The sequence below is a fragment of the Marmota monax genome, unplaced genomic scaffold, assembly GCF_021218885.2.
Source record: "Marmota monax isolate L192 unplaced genomic scaffold, Marmota_monax_Labrador192_F-V1.1 WCK01_AAM20220418_F8-fsc00024, whole genome shotgun sequence".
NCBI classification, from domain to species: domain Eukaryota; kingdom Metazoa; phylum Chordata; class Mammalia; order Rodentia; family Sciuridae; genus Marmota; species Marmota monax.
Window position 1 is genome coordinate 20,364,150 of NW_026695224.1, and position 23,166 is coordinate 20,387,315.

The 23,166-nt window shown below is 45.1% G+C and overlaps 1 protein-coding gene and 1 long non-coding RNA gene across 2 annotated transcripts in view; one reads left to right on the forward strand and one right to left on the reverse strand.

Moving 5' to 3' along the window:
- The window catches only part of Smpd3 (sphingomyelin phosphodiesterase 3), an 83,484-nt gene that overhangs the window by 53,005 nt on the left and 7,313 nt on the right, over positions 1-23,166 (reverse strand). The window lies entirely within an intron of this gene.
- On the forward strand, positions 742-23,148 carry LOC124086470 (uncharacterized). The gene is made up of 3 exons (XR_006849811.2): positions 742-841; positions 18,819-18,863; positions 22,936-23,148. It is a non-coding gene; the product is annotated as an uncharacterized LOC124086470 (long non-coding RNA).

Genomic DNA, 23,166 nt, shown 5'->3' on the forward strand with positions numbered 1-23,166 from the left:
AACTTTACGAAGTCCAAGTCTAAGGCCATTATCATCTGCTCCTCACCTTGGCAGGTTTCCTATTAATAGCACCACCCAATTCGTCCCCTAATTCTGCCTTGTCCTTGTATGCTTAGCAAACAGTTTACTTTGGCAGACTCACCAGGAAGTGATAATACTGCAAAAGCCAGGCGGTTTATGGGGCTTTTATTTCTGAAGTTGTGTATGTAGGTAGGTGTGCCTCAGGTTGGTGTTCAACAGTTTTCAGGCTTAAGTAATCGTTGTTCATGCTAAAAGGAACAGTACTGGGGCTTCGGGCTCTGTCTGTGTGGTGAATCCAAGCACAGGCAATGTGCCATATATTCTAGGGGCAACTTGACTGGTCCTAGGGCCTTGTCCAAGCCCAAGTGGGAGGCATGTCATTGCAGGACGCCAGTTCCCTCTGAGCTGTGTGGCTGGAAGGCTGCTGGGCGCTCAGTCATGCATGCTGTACCCAAAGGCTCTTTGGAATATTTCACAGCTATGTTCACTGGAGGTTAAGCCCCCTCCTGTGGTTGGTCTGTGGCCAATGCCTGGCAAATGGGGAGAGAATAGTGAGGCCAGGTCGCTTGACTTCCACTTAGGGAAACTCTGAGGGGCTGTCTTGGCTCTGAGCTGGGTCTCTTTCTTCCTTGCCCCAACCCCTCCTTTTTCCCTTCCTTGCATTCACCAACAAACCTGCACACACTCAAGAATCCTAGTCTGTGGCCAGCCGCCAGGGCTCAGCTGACCAAGGCTGGGCTGACCCACCCTTTCCCCTTCCAGAGCCAATCTGGCAAAGCTGTGCTGGGGCTGCTCAGGTGTTTCCAGCTCCTCTGACCAGGTGGGACCAACTCAATTGTTCTATTCTACTCTTTTGTTACATTCAAGCCTCCCTAAGAGGCCGCCTGGGAGGCATTTGTTTGTTTTTGGACTTAGGAGAAACTATAGTTTTAGGCTTTGGTTTGTTTTGGTTTCGATTTGTTTTATGCTACAAACACCAACAATTGGGGAAGAGATCAGGCTTTCTTTGCTTTTGCTGCTCGGAAGCTTGGAGCCTAGGCCTTGGAGGACTGTATGGTGCTGGACAAAGACCCTGGCACCTTCTGAGTTTGCTGAGCTGCCTTCCTTGCTGTGGTTTCTGGCTTTTTTGTGCTTTATCACACAGTTGCTCTGAGCTTCTCAACCCCTGTGTGGAATGAGGTTGGGTATGATTGAGTAAACACACATGCAGCTGTGGAGGTGTGGTGTCACGCAGGCCTGTCCACCCATAACCAGCTCTGGACATTTGCCAAGACATAACTTCTCTAAGCCATAGTTTATTCAGTCAAGGAGTGGGCCTGATGCATGCGCCACAGGATTACTTTGAAGATAAATATAATAAGCATATGCTTAGTGCCCTTCAAGTACTAAGTGCTCAAAATATGGCAGACATTCATAACAATTGTCTATAAAATCATGTTTCTCTCAAGAAACTGCCTTACCATGTGATCAGATTTGTCCCTTCTTCCTTCCTGTTGTGTTTTGGCTGTCAGTCAAGATAACTTTGTGACCTGCTGGGTTTCCCTGTATTGTGGCAGAAAGATGCCCACGCAGGGGTCTATAGCCTGCCGCAGGCTTATGAGGCAACAGAAAGGGCACTGGGAATTTTTGCTGAGAGTTGATCTAGGCAGGTGGATATGCAATCAAAATACCAATGAGAGAAATGAGCACCTACTTGGCTGGAGGAGACATAAACTCTTTATGTAAACTGAGACTTCATAAGATGAGAAAAGGGTTGTGGATGAGAGATGGGTGATGAGTTATTTCACTTAAGACGATGCAAATCTATGCCTTTGAATACTTTAAATATAACCCTCTGTTATAAAAAGAATTGCATGAAATTTTTTAGAGCTGAGATCTTTCTATGGGTGAGAGACTCACTTTCCTGATAGGGACATGTTCCCTGAAATGTAAGTGGGGAAGGCAAAGAACAACAGCCATGTTAGCATCATGTTCCCCTGTAGGCAGCTTAGGAGGATCCAGTGCATTCTGTGGTCTACACCAGCAGCCTGTATGTCACATGTTACCTTGCAAACCAGTTCAGAACCCATAGCAGAGCAGAGAAGCCCATTTCAAAGGGAGGTGGCTTGGAAAGGTCAATCTGCCCCTTGCTCTGCCCTCTCATACATGTCAGTTGGGTGTGAACCATGGTCTTGAGATTGTCCATAGATAGATCTGAAACTGGATTTCCTTGTTTTTAAGGATGACGAAGAGTCCAGAGAGCAAGGACCCCATCCCTATTCTGGGTCTAGAATGGTCCTGCTGGGTGCATCCTTTTGGGGAGGAAAGAGGGACAGTATGAGGACAGGATGTTGATGGTGGGGGTTAAGGGTAGGAAGAAGGAGTATTAGGGAAAGATGGAGGGAGGGTGGTATAAGGTCAAAAATGGATCCAGAATAGGCCCCAGCATGATCTGCCTGTAGAAGTGGCCTCAGGAGGAGTGAGAAGAGCAAAGAAATGGGGTATGCTAAAGGACAGAGCAAGTATCTGGCTTGCTGGCTTGGTCTTTTAGTTTTTTTTTTTTTTTCCATACCAGGGATGGAGCCCAGGGGTTCTTAGCTGCTGAGCTATATACCCAGCCCGATTTTTTTTTTTTGAGACAGGGTCTTGCTAAGTTGCTTAAGGCCTCCCTAAGTTGCTGAGGCTGGCTTTGAACACGTGAATCCTCCTGCCTCAGCCTCTGGAGCCTCTGGGATTACAGGTGTGCATCACTATGCCTGGCTTTGGCCATTTAGTTTTGAAAAGATGAGGGATGCTAGGTCCCACCTCTCTGGGGATAGTTTAGAAGGGGTCTGAGGTGGGTCTGGAGGAAGCTCTCCAGAGCTGCTATGGGTCATTAGTGAAACAGGAAGAGGCTCAAGGTTGATGGCCCTTGAGCTGGGATCCTGCCACAGAGACTGGCCAAAGTTCTAGAGCACAGACTAAGCATATTAAACCTTCCTTTGGGGGATCAACCAGAGCAAGAGGACCATCTATGACTGGTCTAGGGATCTTCTGCTCCATCACCCACAGGCAGATGTGGGACCAATGTCCTCCTCAATCCATAGCCTGAAGGAGAGGGCAGAGTAGGGCCATACTTTCAGTCTCTTTCAGCATCTATTGACAGTTTTTTCCTAAAAACCTGTTACACATTTCCTTGCACATCTAGAGTTTTGATGAGTGAGAAAACCTACATATTTCACTTCCATTTTGATAACAATAACTTTCTTCCTTTCTATGGAGGATCAAAGATAGCCACCGCCCCTCCCCCACTCAACAGAACACAGATGCCCCAGGGCCCAGCTTCCATTTTCCCCATGTAATGATGATAATGAGATAACAATCATATTGAAGCCAGATTCTTCAAATGAGTATAATGACAATAATGATAAAGGCAGCATTGGAGAGTGGGGCAGGGGTGGGTGGTGGGTGGTGGGGAAGACTTGGGAGCTAGACTGTCTGGGCCCATGTAGCATTTGGAGCCCCACCTCTCAATAACTGTGGGAAATTGGGAACTTTGTTCCCAGGAACCCTCATCTGTCAAACAGAGATCAAAGTAGCTAATCATTGAAACACATTTAGCAGAGTACCTGGCATGGGTTAGTGTCCTGTCCTGCTATTGCTATTCTTATTACTGATATCATTACTATTGTTGTTATTTCTACTACTGATATCATTATTGTTATGACTGTTCTTAATATGGATATCATGACTGTAGGCACCAACACTTTTTCCTGTACATGTATCACACTATCACAATCCTATAAGGGAAAAGGCATAATTACTATTATTCCACTTTGCAGATGAGGAAACTGAGGCTAAGAGAGGTAGAGGGACTTGGCCCAAAGACCCCCAGCCTGATGCAGAGCGATAGCATGCCTTAGTAAGACCAAACACCTAGGTGACCCAGGATTAAAGGGATTCTTCTCCAGTACCGGATAGTCCTTCCATTGTCCCTGTGCAGCAGGAAGGGAGGTTCTACTGCCTCTCTTTAATGCATGGGGCAATAGGGCCAGGTGGGTTAAGTGGCTCCTAGGTGGCTCTGCCTTCTTCAGCTAAGCTGTTTTTGAGCCAGCTGATTAGAACTACTCTCCAAAATCACAATTTAACCATCCATTGTTATGTGCATAGAAGCAACTGCCCTGTGGACCATCCCACCTGGTGCTGTCACAGTGATTAATAAGGATATTCAGTCCTCACATGAGGCCTCTCAGCCAAGGCCTTAGAATGCTTTGCAAACATTAATTAAGCTTCATGGCAGTGACTCAGCTAGTGGGGACCCTGAGCCCACTTTATATATCTTCATATAATCACTCCCTTATCAAGTCACATCCTTCAGCCCAGCCAGGCCTGGTAGGTATTCCCCATCCCTGAAAGAATTTGGCCAAAATCACTTTTCAGAGGAAAGACTTGTGTCTTGCCCTTCTAGACTTATAACCAATGCTCAGAGCCATTTCACATTTGAGTCAGGACAATGCCAACAGCCTAATGCCTGAACCCTACCTGTGCCTAACTGGAGGCAGATGTAGCTTCTGACCTGTACCCACCAGCATCTGCCCACAGGGACCTCTGGAGTCAGGTCTATCCCTCCAACACCATCTATATCTCACCCCCATCCTTCCTTCATCCACATCACCCCACATCACCAGCTCTGCCCTTGCCCATCTGCCACCTATTTGCTGTGGCTCTGACTGCCTGGAGCTTATAGGGAGGTGGGTAGAAACTGATAAGTCAGGGTAAAAAGCTTGGGCCTCCACCCAAAGATGGGGGTAGCCACAAAAGGGACAGATTTGATCAAAGGTGTGCTTTGGCATGACAGTACAGGATGGTATGAGTGTGGGGTGAGGGATGGGGAGACCAGAGGCAATGGGGCCAGGAAGAGGCATGGCAATGAGCCAGGGGAGGAGAGAGGTGCTTCTAGTTCAGCTGTGGCAATGGAGGGGAGTGCAGGGAGGGTTTGAGTAATGTTTAGGAAGGAGACTGACAGGACTCTGTGACTACATGGAGGTAGGATGAGGGAGAGGGAGGAGCCCTGAACAGAGCTCACTACCTCCTGGCCCACTCTGCTAGGCATTTCTGTTCCCTGTGTCAGGCACTGGGCTTAGTAAACTCATGACCAACTTCGTAATGTTTGTGCACCAGTACTCTCCTTGCTCTCCTGGGGAAGCCATGGCTAGTAAACAACCAAGTCCAAACCCTACTTTCTCAACTCCATCACCTCCTGGGCACATCCTTTCTGGCTTGGTCAGGGACTAGAGCCTGACACTCATACCTCAGTCTCCATTCCTGGGCCACTGACATTCCAGGGCACTACTGAATTGACCCGCATAGAGTCTGAGGGGGCGAGCATTTGTTTTCTTCCACACTTGATTGATGAAACTACAGTTGTGGGGGGAAGGGCCTGCCTCTATGTTAGGCTAAATATTGGCCCCCGAAAGATGTCCACACCCCAACCCCCAGAACCTATGAATATGTTACTTTATGCGGCAAAAGGAACATTGCAGATATGATTAAGTTAAGGATCTTCAGATGAGACTGGATTTTCTAGGTGGGTCCAGAGTAATCACAAATGTTCTTACAAGAAGAAGCAAGAACGCCAAAGATGGATAAGGGGAGATGAGAGAAGCCAAAGCCGAAACAATGTACTTTGAAGATGGAAGAAGCAGCCATGAACCAAGAAATACAAGAAGCTTCTAGAAATTAGAAAAAGGCTAAGAAATGGATTCTCCCTTAGAAATTCCAGAAGGAACACCAAGCTTACTGACACTTTGATTTTAGGTCAATGAAACTGATTTTAGATTTCCGACCTCCAAAAATGCTAAGATAACAAATTCCTCTGTATCATTAAACTATGGCAGAAATCTGCACTAGGTGTGGAATTTATTTTGGGTGAGAGAAGGGGTTTATTCTGATTTTGCAGAGGCTCTCACAGAATCAGAATCATCTCCCCTTGCCCAGAACTGGAGAAGTCAAAGATGTGTCTGGTCCTCGTTTGAGCCATCATGAGCTGGATCAGGGGATTGGGAAAGACAAGGGGATGGAAAGTGTGTGGGAAGCCGAGGCCAGGAGAGGGCTCAGAGGAGAGAAATGACATTTGTTGCTGCTGCTGATTGAGGTCCCTGGTCAGGAGAGAACTGGTGGCAAGGAAGTCCTCATCCTACTCAGGGGTCTGTTGGAGTTTGATGGTACTGAGGATTTGGGGAGGAAAGGGAGGAAATTTTTCCCCTTGACCATGGATTTGAGATGGCTGCAAATTGCTTCCTATGTAGTCTCCTTATTTTAACCTCCAGGGAAGAGTGGGGCATTTCTGCCTTCTGAGAGTACATCTGCTACAGAGGAGGAGGCTGAGGGGGCTGTCAGAGAGACTGACTGGGCAGCACTGGCTGGGCAGTCCCCGCATTAGAGAGAGGGTTGAAGTGAAATCTCTGAGGTCGCTTTCAGCTTAAAAAGTCAGAGTATTCCTAGAAAGGACTAATTTTTATTTTTTTGAACTGGAGATTAAACCCAGGGGTGCTTAGCAACGGAGCTCTAGCCCCAGCTGTTTTAAAAAGTTTTTTTTGGTTTTTTTTTTTTTGAGATAGGGTCTTGCTAAGTTGCTGACTCTGGCTTTGAACTGACAATCTCCTGTCTCAGCCTCCCCAGCCACTGGAATAACAGGTAATAGCCACTATACCTGGCTAGAACTAATTTTCTTAACCATTGTGCATTTTTATGGCCCAGGCCTGGTTTATAGGATTTTAGTTAGAATCATTAAAATTCACTTAGTCCTCAGAGAGGCTATGCAGTCATTTTCAAAGTTATTAGCTCATTGATCTTCACAACCTCTGAGCAGGTACTGATATTGCCTCAATTTACAGCTAAGGGAACAGGGGTTCAGAGATGTGAAGTTCAAGTTAGTATCAGAGCCAAGATACTTATTTCTGTCTTCCATGTTGCCTCCTTTCTGACACAAAAGATCATCCATTCATCCTTGTTCTATGTCCTGGTTCAAGGAGGCTGAAGACTTTTCTTGGGATTCTGTAAGGAGTTACCAGCAAACTGGGTTGAGCCTTTCTTCCTGTCTCCTGCTCACTAGAACTCTGCTTTAGGTTTAGACAGGGGCCTTTGGGCTGCCCCATGGTTTGCCCACTAACAGGTGTTTCCTAAGCTTGGCACTGTGCTCTGAGCATGGAGGGAAGACTGGTACAGGTGAAGCTATTCATGGAGGCTGACATGAAGGTTCTGGAGCCCGCAGTGGATGAGACAAACAACAAGGAGAAGCTGGGATGCTGTTCCCAGGGGAGAGGAAAGACTAAAGGCCTCCCTAGGTGGTAGGCAGTCCACACTGAAGTGGACAGAGCCCAATGTGACTTGCTGTGAATCACTACACCAAGGACTATGTATGGGTAGCTTCCTGTCCCTCCTTGCACATGCCAGAGGAGCTGGTTTTCCATTTTCTGGGTCTTGGTCTTCTCTCTAGCCCTTCTTTCTGCTTCATCAAGGAGAACAGCAGCAGGGCTCTCATTCTGAGTCCTCCAGCGTCTGGCTGTGGAGGATGATGGGTCAGCACATTCAGAAGCATGGCAGAATGAAGGCCAGAGCTGACTAGCCCTCCTGGTCCTTGCCATTGACTGTTGGGAAGTCAGTCTCTCCTAGTTCTCTCCTGATTAAAGGAGTACTGCCATACCCTTACACCCTGTACATACACGACAGATTGCAATCACCCTAAAGATGTTCTCTTGGGGCTTTGAATCCTGAACCCTCCCACTAGGGTATGAAGCCTTCCCTTCTGCCTGATTCAATTGCCCCTCCACAATGGTTCTGGAATTAGCATCTCCAGAGACCTGTGTGATTCCTGGGAACAATCTGAAGAGCTTTGGTTCTGTGTGCTGGAGGCTTATGGCATTATGGTTAACAGTCAAGCCAAAACGTCAAGCTGAGCTTGACTCTGCTGTGACCAGGTAAAGTAACTTCATTTATGAACCCCAACTCATTCATCCACAAAACAGAGATTATCACAGAAGCCACATCATAACATGGTTGAGGGACAACAAGGAAAAACCCATATAGAATGTTTTAGCTCTGCCCAGCTGCCAGAATGCTCAATAGAGGCTGTGATGTTCCAAAATCTGTTGCCCAGGTGACTCTACTGTAGTAAACAAGAAGCACGTTCTAAAGGAAATGGTCTCTAATAAAAGGTGTAGAAGCTATCTCCCAAGATGGTGTGGAGGAAAGGCCTGGGCCTCAGCTGATGGGACGGTGTTTGTGGGAAGGTGTTCATGGCTCCTACCACCACTTCTCAGACAGTGTGCTTATGAGGGCTAGACTCAGAACCTCTAGCTTCAGACCCTTGGTTATTAATTCTCAGCACATGAGAAACAAGAAGTGAACTCTCTGAAGTGCCCTGCAGCCAAGGCTGGAACTGGTGAGGGAAGGACTCCCCTATTCGAAAGGCTGCTGAGGGTGGGGTGGTGTGGGCAGAGCCCTGCCTGCCAAGTGGTTCTCCTCCAGCCTCCTGGTTCTCAGGTTCCACATGAAGCATCAGTGGCTGTGTTTAGCACAGGAGTGGGGGAAGTGACCCAGATTCTTCATCTACTGAAGGGAATTCTTGGCTCCTGGGATGTGGAAGCAACTCCATTGGATGACATGAAGACAAGAGGAAGGGATATGGAGAATAAGCAGTGCCATTGAAAGAGAGAGAGAGGTACACTGCCCAGAAGGGGCAGCACCTTGGTTTTCCAGCATTCTGTGGTACAGAAGTCATCACATGTGTGTTTCCAAGGTTGATTATGTACGCTCAGCACCCACCACACAGCTTGTCATGTGAAGGGTGCTAAGGGAGTGCTGAGTGAGTGGGTTTGGCCAGAAAGGAGCAGGGATCTCTGGTGCCGACCATGGGCCATATTTTCCCCAAGGAAAATAAACTTCAGACTTCAGATAAAACAAGGGTGAAAATATAATAGAAGCTCTAATTTATACCATCTTATCTGTTGCAGTGTTAATAATCCTATTCTGTTTTTGCTAAGTGCATAGCATAGTTCTGAGTAACAATCCTCTTTTTTTTGTTATTTTATTTATATTTTTCTAAATAGGATCTTTACATGATCAGGCATGTGGTCAACACTTTGCTGAACATAAACTAAGGTTTGATATAGAACCAGGTCACATGATGTCAGGCAGGAGGGCACCCTCAGGGGAATGAGTATTGATTTGATAACCTCATTTGATCTTTGACAAACCATTCATTATGTCATTATGGAAATAGGACAAGAAGAGCATGCAGAGTGGTGAGCTGGCTGACCCAGGTCGCAATGACAACCAGTTCCTGACCATGCCAAGAAGCTTCCGTGGATCTCCCACGGCAGGCTGAAGCTGACTCCTGCTGGGCTAGCCGCTCACCCCTACTGCTTGGCTCTTTGATGGAAGTCGCCAGTGGTAACTACAGAATATTTGAGAGACAAAAAGAGAGAGAAAAAGAAAGAGATGCTTCAAAAGACTGTGAAACAATGAAAAGCTCTTGACAATTGATTTAAAATCAATATGGTGAGGAAATAGCACCCAAAATAGAAATATCCCCAAGAGGCCAGGAGACAGATCAACATTCCTAGTTGCTATTTTTTGTCGCTGTTCTCATTTACCAGCCCCAGCCATGCACACACATTTGAATCTCTCATAAACACTTGGCCTCGGGCCTGGGAGGTTTGATAGCTTATCAATAATAAGAACAATAATAATTCCAGTTAGGGACTACTTCCCATTTTATATTTCCTTGTTTAATCCTCCCATCAACCCACCTCTGTTGATATGATTCTTCCCATTTTACAGATGAGGAGGCTCAGCCATTCCAGGTTTGCTTGGCAACCAAATTTTATTTTATTATTATTATTTTTAAAATATTTTATTTATTTATTTTTTTAGTTTTTGGCGGACACAACATCTTTGTTTGTATGTGGTGCTGAGGATCGAACCCGGGCCCGCACGCACGCCAGGCGAGCACACTACCACTTGAGCCACATCCCCAGCCCCAAGGCAACCAGATTTTAAATCAGAGATTTAAGTTCAGGTCTGTCTGATTCCCATTGTGGATGGCAGAAAAGGATAGATTGGCGTTGGGGATAATGGCTGCATTGAGTAAAAGAATATTTTTAAATAATATATTTTTTTCAGCACCTGGGATTGAACCCAAGGGTCCTCTATTACTGAGTTATATCCCCAGCCCTTTTAATTTTTTAATTTTGAGGTAGGGTCTTGCTAAGTTGCCCAGGCTAGCCTTGGACCTGTGATCCTCCTGCCTCAACCTCTGAGTAGCTGGGATTACTACTTGGGATATAGCATGTTCCAATAGAACTTTCTCTAATGATGTTCTGTAACTGCACGATCCAGTATGGTAGCCACTAGCTACATATGGCTATTGGGTATTTCAAATGTGGCTAAGAAACTGAATTTTTAATTACCGTTAAACATCTGCATGTTGCTATTGGCTACCATACTGGACAGCATAGCCCCAGTGCTAAGGGCAGAGATCAACAGGTTGATCCTGGGTCCGGGGCTATGTAACACCTTTCTTTCATTTGGGTCACAGGAGTAGGATGGGGAATTGAAAATGATTGGGGGGTGCTGATGCACTGTGAGCAGTCACCTCCAAATGTGGGAGCTGAGACATTAAATCAGAAATGAAGGAGGGAGGGAGTGGGCAGGACAGAGGTGAGAGGAGGGGCTTGGAAAGCGGGGGCAGCTACAAGATGGGTTCACCTGAGGATCCAGTCCTTTGTTCCCTAGGCTGAAGACCCAGAAATGCAAAGGAAAGGCAAAGCCTTCAGAGAGGGAAGGGCTCAAAAACAAGTTAATCGCTTCTGCCCCAAAGGGAAGCACCTTCGGGTCCTTCTGGAAGAAGCCCTCAACTTCCTGTAAGCTTGTATCCACCTTTTACCACATCCATTTCTTTGTTTGCTTTGGAGCATCTGAGCAGCCTACGTCTCATGTCTCATCCTGGGAGCAGGGAAATAAACATCACCGTGGAGACAAACTCACTTGACTCCACTTATAGCGGCTAATGGCCCAAGATTTTCCAACTTGAAGGCCCTTTTGCTTCTGTGAGCATCACCCGAGAAGATTTGGCTGTGGAAACAAAGATATTAGGAAGCAGAGTGCAATAAACTGCGTATGATCAGAAAGACTAGGATGAAGCCTGTCCAGATATGTTGGAAGCAACACTTAGAATAGAGGAGCCATGCAGGCTGCCTCAAATAGTTACCTGACCTCTGGTTTGCAAATTGAATGAATGCATCCCCCCTCCCTTTGTTCTTACCCACCCTGAAGATTTGTGGGGAGCAGGTGCAGCAATAGAAGGGGCTTGGATGGCTTGTTCCAGTGGGAATTTCTTGCCTTGGTCTTTCAAAAGAAAGGGGCAAAGGGGTTATCTTTTTGTCTTTAGACTTCTTTGAATCTATCTGGAGGCCAAGAGGTGGATAACAGAACTGGTCACAAGGAGAAAAGGGCTTCCCAGGAAGTCTAGCTGGGAAGTGGACGTCTAATTGCTTCTTGTCTGTGTCTGATTATGGAAGGAAAAGAAAGGATAAGTTAGGGAGGTTTGCAAGGGCAATGCCTGAGGGCCCCACATCGTAGAACCCTTCATCTGTACTTTGGTCTGGACTAGGGGCTGGAGAGGGTCAGTTTTGGAGGAGACAGGCAGACCTAGATACCAATGGTCACACCACAGTGGTGTGTGAAGGGGATATGACTCATCTGGTTCTTGAGTCTGGCAACTATAGTCACATCAAAAATTCCATCAGTCAGCAGACTTGATGGTACATGCCTGTAATCCAGTGACTCAGGAGGCTGAGGCAGGAGGAACTTAAGTTCGAGGCCAGTCTCAGCAATTTAGCAAGGCCCTAAGTAACTTAGTGAGACCTTAACTCAATATGAAAAGTGAAAAGGGACTGGGCATACAGCTCTGTAGTAAAGTGCTTGAGTTTAATCCTAGTACAAAATAACAACAACAACAACAACACAAAACCCCCCAAAGACAATTCCACCTGTCAAAGACTATGGCCAGAGAGGGTAGCCTGGGCAAATCAGGGGAACATCTCAGTGATGTAACCAAAGTTGGCTGCCTGTGGGGAGATGACGGCTCTCTGATGGCTGCACACCACTTGCCATAGACAGGTGAGGGTCTACTTCACTGTAGGATTATGGATCTAGAGTCATTCCTTGCCCACCAGGTACCCTGCAGTGGGGAGTATGGAAACCCCAGAACTGCACTGCTGGTGGTCAGGGCTTCAGCTTCAGCCAAGGCTGTCAGTGTTCTTGCTGGATCAGTGGGTTCCAGTCCAGGCAAACCACCTGCTAGACCCTGCAAAGCTCAGGGTAATTGGGGCTACCAAAGCTGACACCAGTCAGAGCTGCATGGGGGCTGCTTAGCATTCTTTGCTTGAGCAAGGTTGTTCTGAAAAACTTAGTGCACCTCTGTGCCCAGTGACTGGTGAACTCTAACTGCCTTGGAAACTTTGGTGCTGGGTTGCATTTACCAACAAGAATCTGGGTAGGTTCAGGGCCACTGGGCCTTGATGTTCCTGCACTGATTACAGGAGAACTGTTGTTTTTGCTCTTGGCAAGAGCTTGGGGCACAAGTGATGGGCACCACAGTCTTTCCTTGCTGGCCTGAGGTGTGGCATGATCAGGTATAGCCCAGCTTGGAAGGAACAGGGCTGCATGGCCCAGGGATGGCACTCGCCTTCCTTATCCTTGTCAGCAATGAGTCTCTGCAAGATCTTTGGGCTGTACCTTTCCCCGTTCTTTTCTAATTGAAGGGATTTAGGACCAAGGCAGGAAACTGTCTTAGGAGAGAGGAGTGAAGTCCAGGTCCGCAGTGAGAAGGGACATAAAGTGAGGCCAGACTCCCAGCATGAGTGTAGAGGAGGTGGTACCCAAGGTTAGCTTTGACCTGACAGCAGCAGGAGCTGCCGTCTCTTCCCTCCAGCCCCTGCCACCAACATATATGCTCTGCTATGGTTGAATGTCTCTACCAAAACTCATATGGAAATTTGATCCCCATTGGGAAGTATTAAGAGGGTAGAAAATTAATCTGTCCATGGTGTTTGGAGGTAGGACCTTTAGGAGGTAATTAAGGTTAAGAGGTCATAATCATGGGGCCCTAATTCAATAGGACTGTGACTTTATAAGAAGAGGAGGAGAGAGCTAAGCTAGGATGATCTGTCTTGTCATGAAATGCCCTGAGCTGCCATGGGACTCGGCAGAAAGTCCCACAAGCGAAAAGGACCTTACCAGATGTGGCCATCAGATCTTGAACTTCCCAGCCTTCCGAACCATGAGCCAAATAAACCTTTATTTTTCATTAATTACTCAGCCTGTGCTATTTAGTTATAACAACAGAAAAGGGACCTAGATATCTACCTACCTCCCCCTGCTGCTCCCCACTCAATCTCAGTCTCTCTTCCTTTCCAGTAATGCATAGGAATATTTTCCAGTAACAACAGGTCTCAGCAAAGCGTGCCATGGTGCCCCTCTGTGAGTATTTGGTGCAGATGTTTTCTGCTGCCTCCCCAGTCATGCTTTTTATCGACTGCAATGCCAGGGCCATGGATTGTGATTCTGTGGTGAGAATCAATTTCATAGACGTCAATAAACTAAGAGGAGGATTAATTCAGACTCTGAGGCTGAGCATGACAGCTATTTTGGGTCAAGTCCACATTTCATTCCTGAATGGACTCTGGCTTACCCATCCTTCCCCAGTCCAGCTCCTCAGCTTTCATTCTGATTTCAGCACACTTTTTGGCCACGTGCCTACAAGAAGCCCTGGGCTAATTTCCAATCACAGGGGCTTTTTGCCCCCATGGCCTTACTGTTCACTATAAAAACAATATAGAAGACAATTTGGAAGCACATCATGCAGAATCATGCTCCTCTCATAGCAACAATTCTGAATGGTCTTCCCCTTCAATCTGGGCCCATATGTGTAATGGCAGGACCAGTACACTGTCTTTATGGTCTATTTATTCAATTAATGTTAGATGCATCTCCATGTGGCCTTTCAGTCTTCGAGAGCATCATTTCCAGTGGCTGCAGAATGTCGTGTCAAGTGGATAGACATGCATTATTTAATCATTTGCCTTCTGTGCACATTATTGCTGGAAGCCAGGTCATCTGACCTGATTTTGGCTCATAACGCACATTTGCCAGTCCTGGTGCAGGGAGGTACTAAAGTGGGGGCAGAGAGCAGATGCATTTATTCATGAAACATTTATTAACTGTCAGCTAAAGGCAAGACATCAAACCAGTGAGAGGATGGGGTTTGAGGGAGTAAGAGAATGTGGCCCTAGGTACCCAATTGCTTGAGAGTCTGACTGAGGCAAGGGGGAGCTGTCAGGGTTGCTGACTCCCAGGGAAGTTTATAATAGGCCTGGTTTTATGAAAATAAGTTCTCAGGTAATTGGGACTTATTTTTTAGACATTAGTTCATTCCCATTTATTTGTTACTGATGATAAAATAATAAAGTTTGTGGCTAAGTTACTTTAAAAATGAATAAGCAAAGATGCCAGGAACTGTTCCTATAATCACATCAATCACAGTTTAAAAAAAAAATCAGTGCCTTCTGATGTTTCTTGAGTGAGAGGGGAAGGGATGTGAAGTTGGAGCTGTCTTTCTGTGAATTATACAAAAAACCTGGAGATTTTTCCCACCTGTATTCTCAATCATGCTCCTGCATGGAACAGGAATAGGGAGATTGAAAACCACTGTCTGATGTGAGAAGAATAACTGCTGTTTACTGAGCTCCTGCTGCAAGACAGACACTGTACCAGGCACTTTACTTAAGAAACATGATTTTTGTTTCAACAGTCTTTATGGAGGTAATGTTTTCATTTTAAGAGGAGGTTGTGAATTAGAAAAGTTAAGTGACTTGCTAAAGGTTACTTAGCAACATCTCTTTTCTGAAGCCAGATACCTGCATAGGATTTCATGAAACCTTTCGCAAAGAATGGTCTCATGCACATTTGACTCTTAAAATAAAATGGTAACTGGATAGCAACCCAGACCTTGGAAAGTAAGAGAAATTATATGTAATAATTTTAGAAAGCTCTCAAAGTAATTTACTTTCCAATGAGAATATGTACTTAGAGCTGAAATTGATAAGAATATATGTTTCGAATTAGTACTTTAAGTTTATTTTTGCTCTTTTCAAAAGAGACTGTACTTTGTAGTTAGTTACAAAAGCCTTTAAATTAACATACCACATCAGTGGGCTAAAAACCTGATCTCATCCTCACTCATTTTACTGGTAAATTAAAAACTTTAGGGTATTTACAGTCTTTCTGTTCTGCCCTGAGAAGTCAGGAGGCCAGCCCAGAAACCACTGACCCGCACATCTCAGCAGCAGGGTGGAGTCTGTCCCTTGAATTGGCAGCTGGATGTATGCGTTGGGCAGAAGAAAACTTGAGTTCAGGGTGAACATTCCAAGTGGCAGGAGATTTTGGTCCCAGCTCTGAAAATTTCCCTTTGTTGCTTTTCTTGATTACTGCAATAACCTTAGTTCATATTCCCATAAGTCAGAGAGAGACATTGGTTTTATTTTTGGATGGCATAGAGTGGGCGATGATTTATTCTGATTCATTCGTGGGAACCTTCTTCTGCATCTGACTGGGGATGCCTAAGTGCTCTCATTACCACCCCTGGGGGCATCCCTGCCTCACACTCATCTCTATGCAGCACCCTCAGGTACTCAGAGGGCTATGAGTGCAGGCATGCCCACCATTCCTGTCCCACACTCCATGGGGTGATGTCCAGTCTACAAGCTGATGTATACCCCAGAAGTTCTACGATGAGTTTGGGGCTAGAGATGAATTTGGGAGTCCTTCACATATAGAGAGGAGCTATGTCCCTGTAGAAGAATGGATGAGATCATCAGGGGCACAGGTAGAGAGGGAAAGTGGGGGATCCCAATATGTCTTATCTTGGAACAATCACATTTGAGCTACCAGTGGAGGATGTGTAGATGAAAAAGGCCCAGTGAAGGCTGGGAAGCCGAGTGGAGAGAATGCAGTGCCCTGGGGCAAAGAAACAGAGGGTTTCGTGCAGGGAGTAACTGAGGAGGCACCAAGAGGGCCTGCCAGGCTGTGCACTGTCTGGGACCCTCAGGGATTCCTTCTGCTGCCCTTGTTTGTTATATTTTATCCATTCCCCATGAATATATTGTCTCAAATTTTTGGAAATTAGAAAACCCTGTTCTATGAGGATGAATCTTATTCCATCCTTTTTTAAAGTTTATTTTTAGTCAGAATATTATATGATCACTGAAGAACATTGGAAGAAAACGTGGAAACAAAAAATTTTAAATATATAAATTTCAACCTTTCTAAACACACCAGATGTGAAAATCTGGTATATTTTCTTTCAGTGGTTTAGGGTTTAAAAAATTGCAATTATAATTATAGTGTATATATAAATTTGTACTAAATTTAACATTTGTATCACAGGCATCCATCTAGGGTGGTCTTTTAAAACATGGCAAACATCATTCAGATGGAAACCACGCTCAGTACCCACTTTTTAATTCAATCTTTATTAAATGACTTCTTTCTATTTTTATGTTTTGGCTACTTGATGTCAGGTTCTGAGAGTAGTATGTAAATGTATGCCCACAACTGTCATTTGGCTAGCTTCTTGTATTTCTTGTAACAGATTTTGCCTCATGTATTTTGATGCTAAAGTACTGAGTGTACAAATGTTCAGAACAGTTATGCCTTCACAATTGCTCCTATGAATATAAAATTACCCTTTTTATCCTGTTCAACGCTGCTTATTGCCTTAAGTTGTGCTTTGTCTGATATAGCCACTCATGCTTTTGCTTTTGATTGTGGTTACCTGGTAAAGCTTTGCCTAGCCTGGAGCCGTTTTATTTTAGGTAAGTCTCTTGTATTAATTCAATCTGGGAACCTTTGTCTTCTATCAAGGGAATGTTAAATGCTTACACTTATTGTCATAACTATTCTGGATGGCCTCCTGCCATCATGTTTTATGTTTTCTGCATCTCCTTTCTTTTCTGACTTTTGAGCCATCACTGATGATTTCTTCTTTTCTCTTCTGCAGTGATCTGGAAGGGAGACATCTTGTTTCTCACTCCACTGATCTGCTTTCTCTTGCCTCCAATGAATGTTTTAATTTGTCTCTGTGTTCGGTTTCTAAGCAGCTCTGCTTATCTCAGCCTGCCCTTCTCATCTCCTTTGGTGGAGGCGACATCCTCAACATCCTGGCAGAAGGGTTTAAAGGCCTTCTGTTGATTTTTCTTTGTTTGCCAACTCCCAGAAGGGAGTCCTGTGTACCTGGAGCAGGAGAGTGGTAGGTCACTCCTGGGGGCCACCTCAGTGCTTCCTGAGAGTGAAGGGACCATCTAGGCCCTAACCAGAGGGTGAATGTGTTTGTCAAGGCAGGAGGTGTCCTCATCACCACTTATGTATGGAAGCTTCTCTGCTGGTCCTTCATTATGAAAGGTAGCCTGAGCATATCTGCTCCTAGCTGGCAGAGATGAGCCCTTTGCAGAGAGAGGGTCCAAGGGCTGAAGGACCACAGTGAAGATGTAGGGAGCCTGAGAGGGCTCCGGTCCAGACAGGTGGTTCAAGGTATATCATCTCAGGTGTGCAATTTCCAGGGCACACAACTTATCTTAAAAGATCCTTTTAAAGACTTGTAAATGGGCTTTCAGTAAGGGCTTTTTTCAGTACTTTTTTTTGTCTACTAAGGGTATGGCTCTAATATATTGTATATTAAAACTCTTTACAGTGCAATTAGCAGCTTTAAATGGTTTGTTTAAACACTCTTGTGTATGTGTGTGTGTATATATGGATAGATATGTACACATATATGTATATGTATTTTTAAATAAGATGGTTGTTCCTCTGATTCCCCTAACATAGAGGTGGCACTTCAGTGCCCACAGATGGGGTGAGAGTGTTGGGGCTGGCAAAGGCGGGGTGTGGGCTGGCTATGGGGGATAGCCTGCTCCAGAGTGAAGGCCCTTGTCTTCTAGGGGTCTGGGAAACAGGGATGGGACTTGCTTGCCATAGCAATCCTCTAAGGTTTTCTTGAGAGTGGCCTCAGAGACAAGTCAGAGATCAGAAGACTTTCTGGTGAGAAGTGGGTAGGATAGTACATGCAGTAGTTGGCGCTATGGTAGGGCCAGCCTGGCTTCTGGGGGGCGGTGAAGCCAAATATCACTTCAGGAGAGCTAGCCATTCCCACCAGACACCAGAGGCTGATGCCTCATGAATTCCTCTGGGACCAGAACCTTGGCTGAGATCCTTTGAAATATTTCAGCCAGAATTAAGAGGTAGCATCACCAGGGTCTAGACAAGCAGGTGCCAAGGAAGCCTTAGGGCTTGGACAAAGCCAGGTCTTGTCCATGGAGATCAAAGTCATCATTCTAACTTCTGTGCTGCTCCAGCCCACATGATCAAGATGACCACTGCCAAGTCCTCAGAGGATTAGATTAGGAAACAGGTCCAGAGATGTAGGCGATATGCCCACTCAATAGAACAATCCAAATTTCTTGCAGCAAGCGCCAATGTGTTTCCCCTATACACATATAGTTTATATGTATGTTGATATAACTCTCTAAAGTAGGTGTTAACACCTGGGCCCAATACACATAAGTGTGTGTGTGTGTGTTTGTGTCTGTGTGTGTGTGTTTGAATTCCCATCAGCAGAATTAGTCACTCCTCTGTGCTCCCAATGCTCTCTGCCCATCCCTCCATTAGACTACTTATCTTCTTGCACAGTAATTATCTGTCTCTGTCTGTCCTCCTTTCAGGCTGAGTACCTGCAGGCAGAAACGCAGTTCTGTGCTTTGTACACGGTAGGTACACAATGGATTTTGTTAAATGAATGTTGATGAATTCACAAGCCTCCACTCACTATATATATGCAACTATGTACTATAGTTCTTTTATGATGGAAATGCTGGTTACTCTGATTTGATCATTACAAATTATAAACATGTATTAAATGATCATACCGTACTCCATTAATATGGAAATATTTATGTCAATTAAAATAAATAAAAATAAGTAAATTTTTAAAAAATATTTTTATTAGTTGTTGATGAAACTTTATTTTATTTACTTATTTATATGTGGTGTTGAGAATCGAATCCAGTGCCTCACACATGCTAGGCAAGCACTCTACCACTCAGCCAAACCCCAGCCCCAAATAAGTAGATTTTAAAAAGTCAATTTAAAATTTTGTCCTTCTAAAGGTTAAGAATGGAAACACTGTATTCTTTTCAGCATACCATACTTTGGGAGGAAGCCTGGCTGTTTAGGTCACACTACTTCATGGTGCCCCTGGTGGCAGCATGTTCTAATTGCAGGCAAAGTGTCTCAAGAGCCGGTCTCTTGCCTCCTTTGCCTTTAAGCTGCTACCCCAGGCTCCACAGCTGGGTCTGCTCAGATCTGATGTGAGATAAGATATGTAGTATTTTTAAGTTTCCAATTTGTCTCACCTGTTGAGTTATATTATTTCAGAGGTACAAGGAAGCACTTAGAAGGCATCATCATGAGATGGCTGTGTTCATTTGCACATTTCCTATACTGTACTCCTCGTTCTGTTTTAGAATTAACTCCATGAGGACAGGGATTTATCTCTTCACTTCCATGTCTCAAATGCATGGCATAGGGCATATCACAGACTAGGAGTCAGGTTTGTCCACAGATATGAGCACTTGCTGAGCACCTACTGTGTACCAGGCCCTGTGCTGGAGGCTGATCCCTGGAGCTGTTTCCTGTGCAGGAACCTTTACGAATTGGCATGTCAGAACATTGGGGTCAGAACAGTCAAGCAAAGGGGGCCTGGCTGATGAAGTCACTCTGAAATTACCACACAGCCCTATTTTCTGACACTCAGCCATTCTAAACATCTGGCCTTTAATTATTTTTCTGATTTCCCAGCTTGGTTTTGTTCTTCAGAATTGACTATTTGGCCCTGTCACATTTAGCCTGTGTAGACACATGTTAATTGTTACTAGGGTCAAAGGTCGAATGAGCCTTTATCATTCTAGTACCCAGGGTTTGTCATTTCTCATTAGTGACATGTTTCTAGACATAGGAACTTAGCCCTGGATAACTTGGCAAAATCTTCCTTTCCTGGCCCACCCTGTATTTATTCTAGAACTGTGGAGGGTGCCTGGAATCCTAGCATGACTTTTCAAAGAGAACACAATGAGGCACCATGATCTCTTTCATCTTCTATCATCTTGCACATCAAAACTCCTCTTTTACTCATCAAGGGACTCTCTTATAGCTGTGAAAGTTACCTCCCCACTGCCTCGAATCCTCCACAGAACTGCAGGTGCCTCTTGGAAGAACTGCCGATCTCACCCTTTTCCCTTTCTGCCTTTGTTTTCCATTGTTATTAGAAGCGTAGCCATGGAGAGAAATCTGGTGCAGATTGTGACTGCAGTCATTAGAAAAGATAGATTTTCCTTCAAACCAGCTTATGGAGGATGGGGTTTGGTTTCCAGCCCCTGCTGCCTATTGAGAAATAAACAGAACGAATTTAAGATGGCAAGACCAGAAAAATATTTTGTAAAACAAGCTCTCTGCATGGGAGGGGCCACTGACTGGGGGGTGGTGCATCTAGAAAGGGCATGGGATTTGTAATAACCTGGACTCAAAATTCTCACAGCAGCCACTCTGGGTGGCAGCCACTTGGGGGTGTCACTGGGGTATCACAAACCAAATGACAAAACTACCTGTCTTCTAGAGCACAGGGAAAGCGCCAGAGGCCAGGAAGCAAATCTTTTGCCTTCTCCCTTGCAGAGAAGGCCTCTTCTAAGCTTTGTGCTTGGATTTGGGCACCGCAGCTGTTCTTGGCATCTGTGCTTCCTGGCAGCCTCTGCAACCTGCCACTTGACACAGGCAGCAGTCCTTGCAGCAGGCTGCCCATCCTTCTCCTGCCTGCAGCTTTGTAAAGACCAAATGAAAGAAAATGCCATGCAAATTCTTTGAAAAGTGAAGAGCCCTAGTAGGGATGCTGGACTGTGGCACTATCTGGCCATGCCCTGCACAAACTCTGGCTTGGTGAGCATGCTCGACACTGCAATAAAATGCCCACCTGCAGTGAGATGCCCCACACTGGTGATTTCAGGTTTCACATCCCTTTCTTTGCCAATGAACATGTTTGGTTCTCTAACACTTGTTAGTCTGACATTCAAGGCTTTCCAAACATCTATTTCCTGTGGAAATTCCTCTCCATTTCATTGCCTCCAGAACACACCATTGGCACTCCTGCCCCTGCTCATTTCCTCATGGCTTTTACCTACCTTCTCTTCCCACTCTGTTCACCCCTGAGAGCTTTTCCATATTGTATCCACCCCAAAGACTAAGCAGAGGGCTAGGTGTGGTGGCTTACACCTGTAATTCTAGCGCCTGGGGAGGCTGAGGCAGGAGGCTCACGAGTTTAAAGCCAGTCTCAGCAATTAACCACAATTATCTCTTCCTTCTTCAAATAGTTCCTGGGTTCTTGCTGACCTTCAACCACAGAGGCAGTGATGACAGTGGCTAAAAGTAATCTCTGCAGTCAGATTCTGGTGGGGTCCCAGTGTCACCTGTTACTGTGATCTTGAACAAGTTTCTCAAAGCCATTATTTTCCTTGGCTATAAAACAGGGATAATAATGGTTGTTTTTTTATACATATAATGTGCCAAGCACAATGCTTGACCCACTGTAACTTCTTAATAAATAGTATTATCCCAAACATTTGCTTATACATTGACAACCTAGAGAAGTTAGTTTTGTTGCTCCAAGAGGCTCAGAAAGCTTAAAGTACTTCCCCGAAGCCATGTATTTGTTGGTAAAAATGAGATTCAGATTCAGGACTGACTAGGCTCCACAGCTTTCCTACTGCCATGGCCAACCCACTTTAAACCAAGCTTCCTTTGGTTAATCCAGCTTTTGCTCTTTGGCCCATTCTGCACATGGACACTTCTACTCTCCCTTGCTAGACCCTGGGGTTCTCCAGGGCAAAGATTCTCAAAATATTGCCACCCCAGCTACATATTCTTCAGCATTTGTTGAGTGAACAAAAAAGATTGGGAAAATATGCATGTCAAGTCTGGACTATCTCCCCAAAACTTAGCACTGGCACTTGGTCCCTGGAAACCAGGGCCTCTCAACAGAACTGGAGTGAGCCCACCTCCAGGGTCCTCTCCACCTCCCACCCATCATATGTTGATTCAAGAAATCTGACTGTATTGGTGTCCTGCTAAAGCACTTCCCACACTTCCTATGGAACTGAGTATTTTCTCTGTAGTTTAACATGCTCTGATAGCATAAATCTTCACTGAGTTTAACTTGTATTTCTTTGGTTCCAAAGTCAAACTTTTGGAAGGAGAGAAACAATGAGCAGTGAATGGACTCATGGCTGCCCTGGGAGGCAAAAGAACATGATTCTAGAGCTCCACTCTCCATGTTTGTCCTTTGTTTAAAAAATAAAGCTGCATGTAAAATGCTCTAAACACCAAGGTCAGTGTCAGAACTTCAGGAGAAATGAGATGGAGAATAGTACCCATTTTGCTGTTTGCCTCATCATTCCAGAAAAAGAACCCCACACGTGTAAACTGGATAGAGAAGAACATAAAAAAAATGTGTAGTGTGTGCTCAAAGCTGCAGAGACCCTACATTTTGCTGTAGACACTCTTAATTGGGTGAAACGCCTTTCAGCCCCTCAGGGACCAAGTGGGGATGGGGAATAAAGCAGCAGAATTATAGAAAAGGCTCTGGAGATTCTGAACAGAAAATTCTCTACTATAGAACAGAGAGTTCTTTATTAGGAGCACCCAAAGTGCCACTTAGTAATAGCTACCATTTGTTGAATGCCTACTATGTATCAGGTGTTTTGTTTGCATTATCTAATTTCCTCCTTACTGCAGCTTGCAAGAGATTTGGTGTGATTTCCATCATATATAGAAGAAGAAACTGAGAACCAGTGTTTTGACCAAAGCTAATGGGAATGGCAGAACAGCTTGACCTTCGGTATGTCTGATTCCTGTCCCCAGAGGATAACTGTATCATTCCTTTGAGGAACCCTGGAGTCCAAGAGACTTAAGCTCTTGAGTCATCTGGTACAAATACCCTCTAAACATCCTCTTCCTCAACCCATT